The following is a 13607-nucleotide window of genomic DNA, read 5'->3' as shown; positions in this document are numbered from 1 at the left end:
TCTAAGTTCCTGCCGATATGAGGAGAAAGGCTAAGGCTTCCATTTTTGGGGGGGTGGGTGGCGGGATGGGGGTTCAGGGATTGAACTCAGGGGCCCTCAACCACTGAGCCACATCCCCAGCCCTTTTTTGTATTTTATTTAGAGACAGGGTCTCACTGAGTTGCTTAGTCCTTCGCTGTTGCTGAGGCTGGCTTTGAACTTGAGATCCTCCTTCCTTAGCCTCCCAAGCCGCTGGGATTACAGGCATGCGCCGTTGTGCTCAGCTCCACTTTTTCATTCTGAGTGGGGTAAGTAGAGTCAGGAGCCAACTCGGTGGAGGTGATGAGCACCGGCCCTGGAGCAGCCAGCCTGGATTGGAGTCTTGGCTCCACAACTTTCTCCCTGTGTGGCCCTGGAAAAGTTGCCGAACCTCTCTGTCTCCTCTTTTTTGATTGGAGATGGGACATGGTCAGAGGAACCCATAAGAGAATTAAATGAGGTAATACAGGTAAAGCACCAGGCACATAGTAGAACTTAACCGTGTGTCTTTTTAAGCTCAGGTGCGGCAGGTTAGTTACATCCAGCTTAGGGCTCGTGGCTGCCTTTGGCTCATGCACAGCCTTTCTTGCTTTGTTTAGTTTTTATCCCCATTTTCTCCACGAGCTGCGCTCCTTGTCTAGCTCCAAGCCATTCATTGTGATGTATGCAATGTGCATCTTTTTGTTTATATGTGTTCTTAGACATGTGTACTGCTGTTTCATGAGATAAGTTAAATATTTGTATAAAGGATGTGCAGCTTTAGATCGCATTCTCTTCTTTAGTTTTGTCCCTCAGCTCCAAGTTTCTGAGCTCCACCCACGCGATTTGCAGGTACTGGGTGAAGCCACCAGTTCACCCCTCCACCTCTCACCACATTTCACTTCGTACCCCACCCCCAAGGTTCTCCAGGGGCCCAGTCCAAAATCCAGCATCTGAAGTGGGCCAGAATCTGAAAACTTCTGAGTGAGGACAGACTTGGATTTTGGAACATTTCAGATTTTGGAGTTCGGTATTAAGGAGGCTCAGCTAGTCAAGCCTGTGCCGATACTTCAAGATCTGGAAAAACTCCAAAGCCTCAGTCCTGTCTGATCCCAAGTGTTTTGGGTAAGGGATCCTCGGCCTGCACCCTACAGATGGAACCAGTCCCCTTCAGATGGGTATTTTGGCTGGGCCTAGCTGTCCGGAGGTCGGGACCAGAGAGCCAGTGCTTCTGTGGCGTGGGGCTGGGTGATGAGTGCCTAGAGGCTTTTGTACCTTCATTTAATTCCTCTCACCCCAGACGAAGCTGCAGGGAGCAGCTGGGTGCAGGTTCCTGCGTGGTTCCTGAGACCTTTTACCCCCTGTGTACCCAGGGTAGAATGTAGGATGGAAAGAAATAGAGAGTATTGGAAGGAAGCAGAAGAAATGGGTGCTCTTGGAGTCTGAATGGAGCGAATCACTAACAGGACTTGGCCCGTTAATGAGTGGTCTGAGGGTCGGCCTTGAACTCCAGCTAAGGACCAGTTTTGCTTTTTACGTGTTTTGACTTGAAACCATATGAATACACACTGTTTAAAACCATCCATGAAATGGGGTGGCCTAGCACACACCTGACCCAGAAGTACAGAATAAGACGGGAAAGGTGCATTCCCGTTGCTGCCCGTCCCCCAGAGCCCGGTTCTGGGAGGTAAGCCCTGCGACTGTGCATACACCAGGCTTCCAGTCGACAAGCACAAATTCGAGCCATTTGTATTGTTTTACAGCTTAGCTTTTCTCACCTAATAGGATGTCACAAGGTCATTCCACGTGAGCCCCAATAAATCTGCTTCTGTGTTTTTTTTTTTTTTGGTCTCAGTGCTCAATATTCCATGGTAAGGATCAACCATGGTTTATGGCTCCAGTCCCCTCCTGGTGGGTGTTCTGCTGTTACAGCCAGGGAGCCAGTGCTTCCCGTGGCGCTGGGATGAATCCCTGTGGCTTTTGTACTTCTTCCTTTGGCCTTTGTGTTCTTGCTGGCTCTAGAATTCTGGGTTGATAGTTGCCCCTTCCCTGTCTCAGCACTTGGAAGGCGGCTTCGCTGCCTCCTCGTTTCTGATGAGCAGTTGGGTATAACTCTCGCCTTTGTTCCTCTCATGTAATGTTCTTTTAGTATTTTCTGTCTCACGTTCAGCACTGGACTAGGATGTGCTCTGGGTAGTTTCAAAAAAGTTTCTTCTACTTCGAGTTCATTGCACTTTTGGGTTCTCTGGGTTTATAGTTTGTACCAAATTGGGAAACTTGGGACGTTATTTTTTCAGATCTTCTTCTCTGCGCCCTCATGGGTGTGAGTGTTGGGCCCTTTGCTTTGTCCCGAGCTCACAGGTGCCCTGTGATGTTCCCCACCTTCCCCTTCTGTTTTATTGTTGGTCCATTCCGCGCCTGTACGTCCTGGGTCTTCGGCTCGTTCCTGCCTGGTTTGTTCTTAATGCTGCCCGGTGGCTGGCTTTACCCCAGGCCCTGTGTTTTCGTCTCTGCAAGTTTGGTGCGGGGCTTTTTCATACGCTTGCGTCTCCGTGACACGCCTGGTTCTCTCCGCCTTCTGGAGTGTGCGGGGTGTGTTTACGATAGCTATTTCACTGTACTCGAATCAGTCATTTATGTCATTTTTGAGGCTCTTTCTGTTAATTGATTTTTCCACTTCTTTCAGGCGTAATGATTTTTGATTGACAGACATTGTAAATTTTACTTTGTTTGGTGCTGGTTGTTTTTGTATTTCTTTAAATATTTTTGTGCAGTGTTTTGTTATTAGTGGAGTATTAATCGCCTGTGGCTGCTTTAACAGATCATCACGAGCTTAGTTGCGTAAAACAATGCAAACTCAGGATCTTATACAGTTGCGGGCCGCATAAGGATGGAGATAACTTCTGAGAAATTTGTCCTAAGCGATTTTTTTCATTGTGTGACATCATAGGGTGTACTCTCACCACATGAAATGGGGTAGCCTAGCACACACCTGGCTGTGTGCAGGATAGCCTGTTGGTCTTGGGCTGCTAATTGGATGCTGTAGGTGGTTATGACACCGTGGTAAGTATTTGATCTAAACGTAGAACAGGTGCATACAGGTGCAGACACGGAAAGGTACAGTGAAAGCTAAAAGTGGTGCCCACGTAGGAGGCCCCTCCACGAGTGGAGCTGGCAGGATGGGAAGTTGCTCCGGGTGAGTCGGTGGCTACATGGCGAGGCCGGGACGTGACATGTGTCACTGTACACTCTATAAACACCACACTCAGGCTACCCTGCATTTGCTTCTCATAAATCTTTCTCCAATAACAAATTAACCTTAGCTTAGTGTCACTTTCTTACTTTATAAACTTTTCATTTTTTAGAACTGCTTTTGACCTTGCCATAACACTTGGCTTAACACGTAAAGGCGTTAACATAGCCGTCCAAAGGTAGTCTTTCTTTATGTGCTCCCTCTGTAAGCTATTTTCTGTTTTTTACATTTAAAATTTTTATTTTATTGTGTGAGCTTTTTTTGTTAAAGGTGAATACACAAACACACTCAGGCTGCGGACCTACACAGAGCCAGGTCCTCAGTATCACTCGTCTCCCTCCTGCACATTTTGTCCCCCTGGAAGATCTTCAGAGTCAGTCACAACACATGGAGCTGTGATTTCCTGTGACAATGCCTGTATCCTTTTGGAACCTCCTGAATGGCTTGCCTGAGGCTATTTTACAGTTAACTGTTTTTGTTTGTTTGTTTGTTTGTTTGTTTTTTAAGTTGACCGTGTGCACTCTAGAACAGTGATAAACTGTGATATGGTAGATTCATACACCGGTCTACCATCATTACCCATTACCGAGTGCCATGTGCTGTACCTACGTGGTTTCATGCGCTAGGCATTTGTACAACTGGTGGCTCAGTAGGCCTGTCCACCCAGCGTCCCCCGGGAGTGAGTGGTATGTGACTTTAGATAGTTACGGTGGCTACGGTCACTAGGCAGGAGGAATTTTCCAGCTCCTTCATGACTTATGGGGCCACTGTCATACACACAGTAGGACAGAAACATCTGCCGTTGACCAAAATGTCCTGGCGTGGTGCTTGATGGTGGTTCTGGAGGTCGGAAGTCTGAAACAGGCCTCACCGGTCAAGTCCAGCTGCGGCCGGGCTTCCAGCAGCCCAAGGGGAGAATGTGTCCCTTTCCAGATTCTAGGAGCGACCCCCTTCCTGGGCCAGTCTCTCCGTTGCTTCCTTCAGAGTTGGGGACACTGTCCTTCTCAAGCAGTCGTCTCTTTGGTTCTCTGTTGTGCCTTCCTCTCCCATTTAGAGGGACCCTGCGTTGGGCCTGGCTGAGCAAACCAGGAGTTGTCCCCTTCCCGAGGCCGCCTGAGGAGGGGCTCGGGCTCCGTGTGCTCATCCTGACTCGTGGTTGTGGACATCAGGATCTGGGTGTCGTGGGGCACTGCTGTGATCACCGCAGTGGTCCAATGACTGGGAGACGGCGCCGTCTATCCAGGGCGTGCTCTGGGGCTCCCACGAAGCAGCCTTTAGGATTGAACAGGGGGGTGGGCACCACAGCTGGGGGCACGTCTGGCTCACTGTCCACTTTTGTGCTGTCCCTGGTGGCTTTCATTCCGCAGTGACTCGCAGAGCGTTTGCACTGTGACCCTTCTCAGGAGAAGTGTCCAGCCCCTGGTCTAGGGGTACGTGCCCCCCATTCAGAGTGCTCAGCCCAGGTGTGGAGGAGAACTCTGGCCGTGTTTGTGCTGGTCCCTGCTGCAGTCCCCACGCGGCTCTTGCACAGGGGCTGCGTGCGCTCAGCGAAGCGGCTGCACCTTCGCTCCAGACTCTGACCGCGTCCTGCCTTCCTCAGATCTTAACTCTGTCTCCCTAGGGCAGGGGGACCCCTGGGCTGGCCTGGCACCCCTCCCTGCCCTGCGGCCTCCAACTTCTCTAGGCGGCAGGCAGGGACAGTTGGAGGGCCCAATTGGAGGGCTTTGCTTCTTATAGGAGTTAGTGTCACCTGTTTCCTGGTGGCCAGCAGTCACCGTTTCCTGTGCTTCGTCCCTCGTTTCCGAGTTGTGGAAGGTGGTGGTGAATCTGGACCCTTGCACTTCAGTGTGATTTAAGGCCACAGGTGCTTCTTAGGTCAGTGTCATCTTGCACTTAGGAGGGCACTTCTGGAAGTCACACACTGGAAGAGGCAGCGTGTTGTCATCCACGGTGTGTTTTAACGATATCACCAAAGTGGCCCTTGGGAAAGCTGGGCCTTTGAGCTGTATACCTTTGAGAATCCCATTCTAACAGCAGGGGCTGTGGGGACACGTGATGGACAGGACGCTGCTTGGCGCTCTGTGGGAACATGCCAGGGTTTATGGGCTCTAAGAAGGGCTTCTGCTGGGGCGGGGGGGTGCCCGCCTGTCACCCCAGCTCCCCCCGGAGGCTGAGGCAGGGGATCCTGGGTTCGAGCCCAGCCTGGGCAACTTAGTGAGGCCCCCAGCAGCTTAGCAAGACCCTGTCTCAAAATAACACAAACAAAAGGGAAAGGCTTCCGGCCGCTTCCCCTTGGCCTGGGCCTCCCGTGGTGGCCGTTTGGTCTTCCTGTCTACTCGCAGGCTCCATAGTCCTGTTGTCACAGGAAACGTTGTAGGACTATGGTTTCCTTAGCAATTGAGGGTGGCGAGGTGGGGGTGGGCGCCTTCCTTCAGACCACTCTTCTCTGTCCTGGTGTCTTCTGAGCATCTACAAATGCCAGAGAGTGTCCCAAGGGCTTCAGGCGTCCATCGTGAAATCATGTATTTTCCCACCACAACCGAGGCAGCTCAGGATGGAACAGAATCACAGCAATGGAAGTTTCTCTTTTTTCTGCCTTTAAACCTAATCTGCCAGTTGATACAGTAGACTCTCCGTTCACTATCCATTTTAATCAGGACCCCTTAGTTTGCAAGTGATGGAAACTCACATCAAGCTTGCTGAAGCCAACGGGGACGTGCCCTGTGTACCTCCTCCAAGTCCAGGCCTGGGTTAGACGTGCAGATCAGGTCCGAGAAGCCCCCCTCCTCTCCGCTGTTTGTTTCCTGCGATGGCCAGACCAGCCCTGCCCCGGCCGTGGTGGGTGGACGAGGCTGCAGCAGTGCCAGGCACGTGGCTCCCCTGAGAGGGACATCCTGCTGGAGAGAGGGCTTCCAACAAGAGTCCCAGGGGAGGCTGTCGCTGGCCCAGCACGGGTCACAGGCTCATTCACTGCTGGTCATGGCACCAGGAGGGTGTGTGGTTCCGACTGAGTGGGTCTGGGTGGTTGGATTCCCCCTGGGCGTTGGGGGTTTTGAAAGCTCTTCAGAGGGTGGGCTCCTGGCAGGGTGAGTAGCTCTGTGCTGGTCGAGGGGTGCCGTGTAGGCAGAGACAAAGCCCTGTGCTCTGCACCCCCTTGTCCTCTGCCAACGTGGGCCTCGGACTCCAGTGGCTCAGTGTGGTTGTCTTGCTGGGCAGCTTTCCTCGTCTGGCCTTGGCTTGACAGTGTCATTCCGCCCACCTGGGTCCTGGCCATCCACTGTTCTCTCTCGTCATCTTGGGCAGGAACTTTGTCCCCAGGATGGGGCTTCTTGGCAGCTCCTCTCTCTGGAGCAGACTCTGGCTCAGAGCTGCACGGTGTGAGCTCCGAGCGGATTGTGGGGGAATGTCAGGCTGCGACTTTCAGTGTGGAGCCAAGTCCCAAGCGCCAGGTAGGCTGAGCTGCTCCAGGCGGTTCAAGTCGGGAGAGCAGAGGGATTAGGGAGGGGTGGTGGCGGAGGTGTTGTGTGTTGACAGAGGAGCCGGTGACACTGTTCTGTGCCCCTTGTGAGGCTCTTGAACGGAGGCTGGGCCCTTACTCAGTGATTGGCAGCAGGTCGGGGCGCCCCCACGCCCCCTCCTACGTCGTTAATAGAGCAGCACTTTTCAGAGGGTGGTCCAGGGCCCTCTGTGTTAGGGCCGCTAGGCAGCCTCTCCAGGTGCAGGTCCCCTCCCAGGCCTGGCATTTGTGAACCCCTGGGAGGTACGTGTGAGATCCTCGCACTGAAGGAGCTCTGCAGGCAGTGCTTTCACACGTGAAGGGGAGAGCTGCCGGGAGATGACTGTCCCCGGGTAGCTGGGGTGTCTGGGAAAGGACTCTCCCTCCTTTGATGGGACCACGTGAGGGATTCTCTAGTTTCAAGCAGTTCTTTCGTTCCTGTTGCTGCCTTTCGGGATAATGGCAGAGTCACTGTTGGGGGACAGGCCTGAAGTGGGGGGTCCCTTTCTGGAAAGGTGGGCATCGTTATTTTCATTTAGCACTTTCCACGTCTCAAGATGTAATAACATGACAAGAAAGGGTGACACACCGGGAGCGACCCTGCTTGCTAAGAAGCCCCAACCCCCGAAGCAGTGACACGTGGCACCAGCCATGTTAACTGGGAGGCTTCGGCAACCACAGGAGCCCTTTGGTCTGGGGAAGCTCGGGGACTGGTGTGACAGCACAGCTCACTTGCTCGTAAGTTAAGACCTCAACACTTTGTAGAGAAAAACATCATTTTTACCCACTACAAGATTTCAACACCCTTTTAAGCCATTTGTGAGTGAAGTCTTACCCTGGAGCTGATGCTATTGAAGAGAGACAAGGGATTTTTTTTTCTTTAAATTAAGGACGTAGGGGCCCGGGCGTCACACCGCCAGGCAGGAGCTCTGTGTTGGCCCGCCCCGCCCGTAGGCCTGTGTTCTCTATGAATCCCCCGTCTCAGGTGTTCTGTGACAGTATCAGAAAGTGGACTAAGATCCCCTTCCACTCCCCTACCCCACCAGAAAACTAAAAGCTGAGGTCTCGTCCATGTGTCTCCTGAGCATCCTCCCTGCTGACTGCTCATCTTTCAGCCTCTGCCTGGACCTTTCTGGGGTCAGTGCTCCTTTCTGCGCTCCTTTCTGGTCCAGGTCTGTAGGACTTCACTGCACTGTCACTTCCCGGGTTCAGCACCACTCGTCCACCTGGGCCAGCGCACATGGTAGGGCCAGTCACCGCTGGGCTGCAGTGGGAGTGAGGAGCCTGGGGTTTGAGAGGCCTTTGCTGTGTGGCCCAAGCATGGCAACTCTCCCTCTCTGAGCTTTGGCTGCCTCACTTGGGAAAGGAGCCGTTGGAGGTGATGGTCTTTTCACCAGTTACCATTGTGTGATGCTAAAGGGAGACCAGGGCATGGCCAGGCACCTGGCGCCCACAGTCCAGGTTGTTCTGGGACAGACAGCTTGCTGGCTTCTGCTTGGAGGTCAGGGGCTGGACACTCTGTGCACCCTTGTCCCTCTGGGTCTGTGTGCAGCACTGGGGCTTTGGTGACAGGTGTGGACAGGTGTAGTGATGAGGAGGAGAAGCAGCCCTGTGACCGTGGCCCTTCCTGGCCCTCCCTCCCACAGTCCTTCACACCCTTCCTTTGCCAACATGGGCCCTGCCACATGGCTCCCTCAGGAAGGATGGAGAGATGAACAGGCCGTCCTACCCTCGGCAAAGTGGTGACGCAGGACACCCCATCGACATCCATAAGCCCGTCCGTGGGGTGGGCTTCAGGAAGCGGCCCCTCGGGCACTCGGATCTGTGATCTGCCTCGCAGGAGGTGGGGACTCCAGGTGTGCACACTGAGGCTCCACAGAGTTGCCAAAGAAATAAGGAACGTCCCGTGTTGTCCCAGAAGAGGAGTGGGGATTCACCAAGCCCTGTGCTTTGGTGACCCGTGTCCCTGTTACCACATTCGGAAATCCGCCGTGAGCGCGGATGAGAACTGCCTGCTGACGGCCAAGTGAAATCATAAAATGAGAAACAAAGAAGGGGGGGATCCTGTGACCTTGGATCATCGTGCCCCTCCTATCCCCCAGGAGCCTGCCATCGCGATGGGCTTCTCCCGAGATCGTCCAGGAGGCTTGCCCAGTGCTCACAGGGTGTTGTGTGCTCGCTCCATCGTGTGGGGGAGGCCCCCTGGGGGGGGCTTGCTGGCCAAGGTGGAAAGCGATGCTGCCCGAGGCTCAGGGCTGGGCAGCGGCTTGGCAGCAGGAAGTGCTCCTTCCATCCAGCCTCTCCAGCCCCTGGTGCCGGGATGAAGGATGCCCCCATCCCATACCCTGCCCATGATACCCACCGCAGCCCAGCCTGGGTTGTGCCCTCTACCCGCATGCCGTCCCTGTCCCTGCCATACTAAGGGGCGCTCCTGGAGGCTCTGCGATCCCCGCGTCCACGCTTGTTCGTGCTGTCCCTCCTGCCTGCTGAGCCTCCCGGCCAGCCAGGTCCTAATCCTAGGCTGGTGTTTGCTCACCTGGTTCCTGTTCTGCACTTGGTAATTACTGATCCTGCCGAGGCCACTTGCCATGAGCCAGCTGGGCTGGACCTGCTGCCCAAGCCCAGCTTCAGGAGCTTAGAAGTTCCTGGAAGCTGACTTATTACTGGCCTGCTAATGAGCAGTCTCTGCCCACCAGGTGTGTTCAGGGGGCTGCGCTGCTCCAAGGGTGTCCTCGTGGGCCTGGTGGTGGATTTCCCTCTTTCTTGGGTCAGGCTCCTCAGGGTTGTTTTTTCTCTCAATTTGTCCTGTTATGTGCTGGGGAGAAGTCACTGTCATGAAGTGGTCATCTGAGAGCACCTCCCTCCCTCCCTCCATGCCGCAGTGCAGTGACAGGGACACCCTGGCCCCAGAGCCCAGAAGCCCATCTCCTGTTAGGGGAGCTTTCTGGGTTGCTGGGGGTCAGACCCAGGGCCCCTCAGTGCTAGGCAGGCGCTCGGCTGGCCCACTCCTAGCGCAGACTGTCTGCTCTCTAAGCAGGGCTTCTCGCAGGACCTTTCTGTTTTATTTAAAACAACAAAACATGTTTGTTTTCCTTTAATAGAGTAGCAAGTGCTCTTTATGGAAAAAGTTGGAAAACACCAAACAGTATGAGGAAGACAGCAAGCCAGTTGTGGGTCTGTCCCATGCGCTGACACTGGACATTTCAACCCTTTGCCTTCTAGATGTTGGTTTTGACCAGCGGGCGTAGAGGCACCATCCAGTTCTCTCCTTGTCCGGAGACCCCTCGGTATCACAGGATTTGTGCTCCTCCTGCTGTTTCTGACTGTAGGTCCCCTCTGCGATGGCTGTATCCTCATTTGCCCAGCTGGTCCCTATCTGGGGAATTTTTTGCTGGTCCCCGTTTTTCTCCATCATAAATAATACTGTGAAGAACATGGTGTAAGTGAATCGGTTTTCATGTTTTGGATTGTTTCCCAGTCTTTTTAATCTAGAAGGAACTTCACCCATGACCCAGACCACTTCTTCTCTGACTTTAGCTGGTTCTGGAGTCCCCTGGGTGGACACTGCTGGGCCCGCTCTGGAGATGGTGTGTGAGCAGGTGTGGCAGGGCCCGAGAGTCTGCATTTCCAGTGCGGCTCCGGCTTGCTGTGGCCTGCACTATGAGTGCAGGAGTCAGCCTCTCCCTTTCCTGGGAGGGAGGTTGAGGCTAGGGACAGAGGAGGGTGTGGGGTGGGGGGAGCGGGCATTGGCCAGGCCAGGCCAGTGAGTGGCTCCCATGCTGCTGCCCCATCACCAGGGGATCCTCCAGGAAAGAGTGTGGTCCACATAAGGGGATTTTCCCCTTGGAAATTTTATTAGGATCAGATTCCAGAAGCTCTGGCCCTACAGATCCAGGCACAGAGGTGATCTTCTGCCCAGATCCTGGGTTTTGGAAGGAAACTGCATGGGACTGTGGTGAACTGTCTTATGTGAGAGTGAGTGACAGCCTTTCTGGGATGTGAGGGGTTAAACGGGCGACTGCCAGCCTCCCCCGAGCCAAAGGGGGAAACTCAGGAGTAAGTAGTGACTGCCTAATTAATTCAATTAAACTACTTTATAAGCTCCGCTGGTGTCAGTAAATTGTTAAAGTCTATTAAAAAATCAGCAGAACGTGATGAGGGTTTGGGGACGCCTTGTCTTCCTCCCCCATCGTGGGATGTGTTCAAGCAGGGACCGAGGGGTGTCAGAGGCCGGTGCCACCCCTGGCCTGCTGTGTGCGCGTAGACAGATCCCAGCCTCTCGGGTCTCAGTTTCCCCCTCTGTCCGGCTTGCGCTGGACCCTGGACCGGCTTTAGGAATACCCTGGTCAGGTCAGGATAACGATGGCTAAGCCAGCCCCTGACGAGGTGGTGTCTCAGTCACCAAAGTCCGGGATCCCAGAGGCTCTCAAGACCTGGCAGACCTGGGTTGGGGGTTCTCCTCACATCTTCGGGAACAAATCGCATTCCACTGGAAAGAGCCAGGGTGAGGCCGGGGTGGTGCCTAGAGGAGCCCTGGGAACCCCAGTCCTGAGGAGCTGCCTGCTCAGGAGTTTGTGACCTGCACTTGACCTTTTTCGGGAGAAGATTTGCTAAGGAAAATGCTAGTGTAAACAAGATCTTCAGGGGCAGAGGCTAAGGTGTGTGAGGAGTCAGTCTATTTTTAAGCCTTTGGAAAGCTCCCCCTGGAATATAAACACTATGCTAATTATAAAAACACCTTTTCTGTTCAAAACTGGTGTAAACAGGGTGGGGGGTGGGGCGGGGAGTTAAACAGAGGCGAAGCCGGAGTCTGGCCACAGCGGAGGGTTTTAGTTGCTCATTTGAAACATTCTGAGTTCCCACTTGTTGTGACGCCTGGCTGCAGTGGCAGCGGTGGACACGTATTCTGAGACTCTGACCCTTTGGAGGGAGCAGCCCCCTCGTCTCTCCCCTGCTGGCCCCTGCCCAGCGCCTGTGCCCCTGAAACCTGCACCCCTGACTCTTGAGAACCCCTCTCTGCCGTGCTTTCAGAACACAGCTAGGCGTCAGATGGCTCGTCTCTTTCCATTTAACTGTAAAGGAAATTCTTAGCAAAGCTTTCAAAGAGAACCATTTGAACAGCCACAACCGTTCGTTATTTAACGAGCACCTTCTGTGTGTCAGGCTGTGTGCGAGGCGCTGGGACCCAGAGCCGAGCAAAACTACCTCCTGGCCTCCTGCCGCTGGGCACTGCTGGGGGCTCTTGAAGATGTTTCCTGGCACCAGCCAGGTGTCACCAGAGCTGCTGTCCTGAGCTGGACCCAGGTGGAGGTTTCCTCGACAGCAGAAGTGATCCTTGCCCTTGATCCCTGCTCTTGTCAGACGTGGCGTGAAGGGCAGGGTGAGCTCTGGAAGGCTGGCCCTCGACTCCCTCGAAGCTCTAGGGCTGGTGACCGTGACGAGGAAGGGAGAGGTGGGGAGGGCAACAGGTGCCTGTCAGCAGAGGTGTGCGACCTTGTGGTGGTTCATACTGAGACAGGTGTGGGGAAAGAGAGGCCATCCCAGGCTCTAAGGAAGAGATGATAATTAGCTGAGGCTTTATATGCAAATGACATTTCGAAATGCTTAAAAATATCTTCTGTGGGAGGCTGAAAATAGCAGGTGGTCTATTTGGCAGGAGGCTTTGGGGAGTGGTGAGACATAGGGCTGCGAGTGGGGTGCAGGGGAGGGGGCACAGAGGTCGGGAGATAGTGGGCACACACACACAGGCTAGGCGTCCTTGGGAGGACCCAGAAAAGCAAGTGGAGAGCTTTGCTAGCCAAGGAACTGAATGTGACCAGGCCTTAAGTCCCACGAGGACACGGTGTGTCTGTTGTGTTAGTCACTGTGACCTCAGTACCCAGGCACAGCAGGTGCTTCAGAAATATTGGTCGAGTGAACGAGTGAAGGGACTTAGTATCTACTGCATTTGTCTGTGGCACCCCTGTGAGGAGAGTTCCCTTGTGCTATCGAAGGCGGCTCCTCTCAGGGATCCTCAGAGGGGGGAGAGTGTGTGTTTTGGAGTGAAACACAGCTACACCAGAAAGCTTTATTTTTTAATTTTTTTTTTTTGCAACAGTGCTGTGAAATATTGATCAATTTGATTCCATTGTATGACCTAGGGACAATTTTATTAGCAGAAAATATGATCGTGCTGTATGACTGCAATAAAATATCACCGCCACGAGCCCAGGCCCAGAAAATGAGGCAGGCTGACGATGTGGCTGGACTGGTCGAGTCCACGTCTTTTTAGTTTGCAGTTGGTTCCTTTGTGGTGCTCATGAGGAGCTCGTCACAGATAGGAGGTGACAGGTCCAGTGGAGAATTTATAGAAGAAAGGCCTAAAACTGAATTTAGTTTTGACTTCTAATTAGTGTCTCTTGCAATCAGCAAATGTCCACCGTGTCTGAGTCACAGTCTAGCCTGGAATCCGCCCCATGGAAAGCGGGAGCCTGAGGGGTTTGAGCAGAGAGTCCTGGCTGAGGAAGGAGGATCGGTCTCTCACCAGATGGGCATGTAACTGTGGAGAGCGGGAATCATGCAGGTGGCAGAGGCCCCAGGGTGACCCCCACCAGGAACGGAGGACTGCTGATCCTTTGGTGGGAACCAGAGCATCTTGCCTGGCCGGCTGTGGTGCTGGGTGGCTGTGGTGCTGGGTGATGGGACACACAGTGCCTCCATGCAAGCCAGCCTCTCTGTCTGGTGTTCACCTGGAGAGGCACAGAGGCATTCCTGTTCTGCAGGACGCACTGGCTGTTGGATTTCTAGGAAAATGGGAGGGTCTTCTTAGGGCCAGTTCAAAAAGTTTTAACTTTATGTACTGACTTTAGGACCTAATCCCCC

General features: G+C 53.7%; 1 protein-coding gene across 18 annotated transcripts in view; it reads left to right on the top strand.

The window, feature by feature from the left end:
- The window catches only part of Znf618 (zinc finger protein 618), a 161643-nt gene that overhangs the window by 24132 nt on the left and 123904 nt on the right, over nt 1-13607 (top strand). The window contains exon 1 of one of the 18 annotated variants that reach the window (XM_048783145.1): nt 4840-6699. The exons of the other annotated variants lie outside the window; for them this stretch is intronic. The gene's annotated coding sequence lies outside the window, so the exon portion shown is untranslated. Of the gene's footprint in view, nt 1-4839; nt 6700-13607 lie in introns of those variants that run through there. 18 annotated transcript variants of the gene reach the window in all.

This window comes from Marmota marmota, unplaced genomic scaffold, assembly GCF_001458135.2.
Source record: "Marmota marmota marmota unplaced genomic scaffold, marMar, whole genome shotgun sequence".
In the NCBI taxonomy this organism is placed as follows: domain Eukaryota; kingdom Metazoa; phylum Chordata; class Mammalia; order Rodentia; family Sciuridae; genus Marmota; species Marmota marmota.
This window is presented reverse-complemented; position numbering and strand designations above follow the sequence as displayed.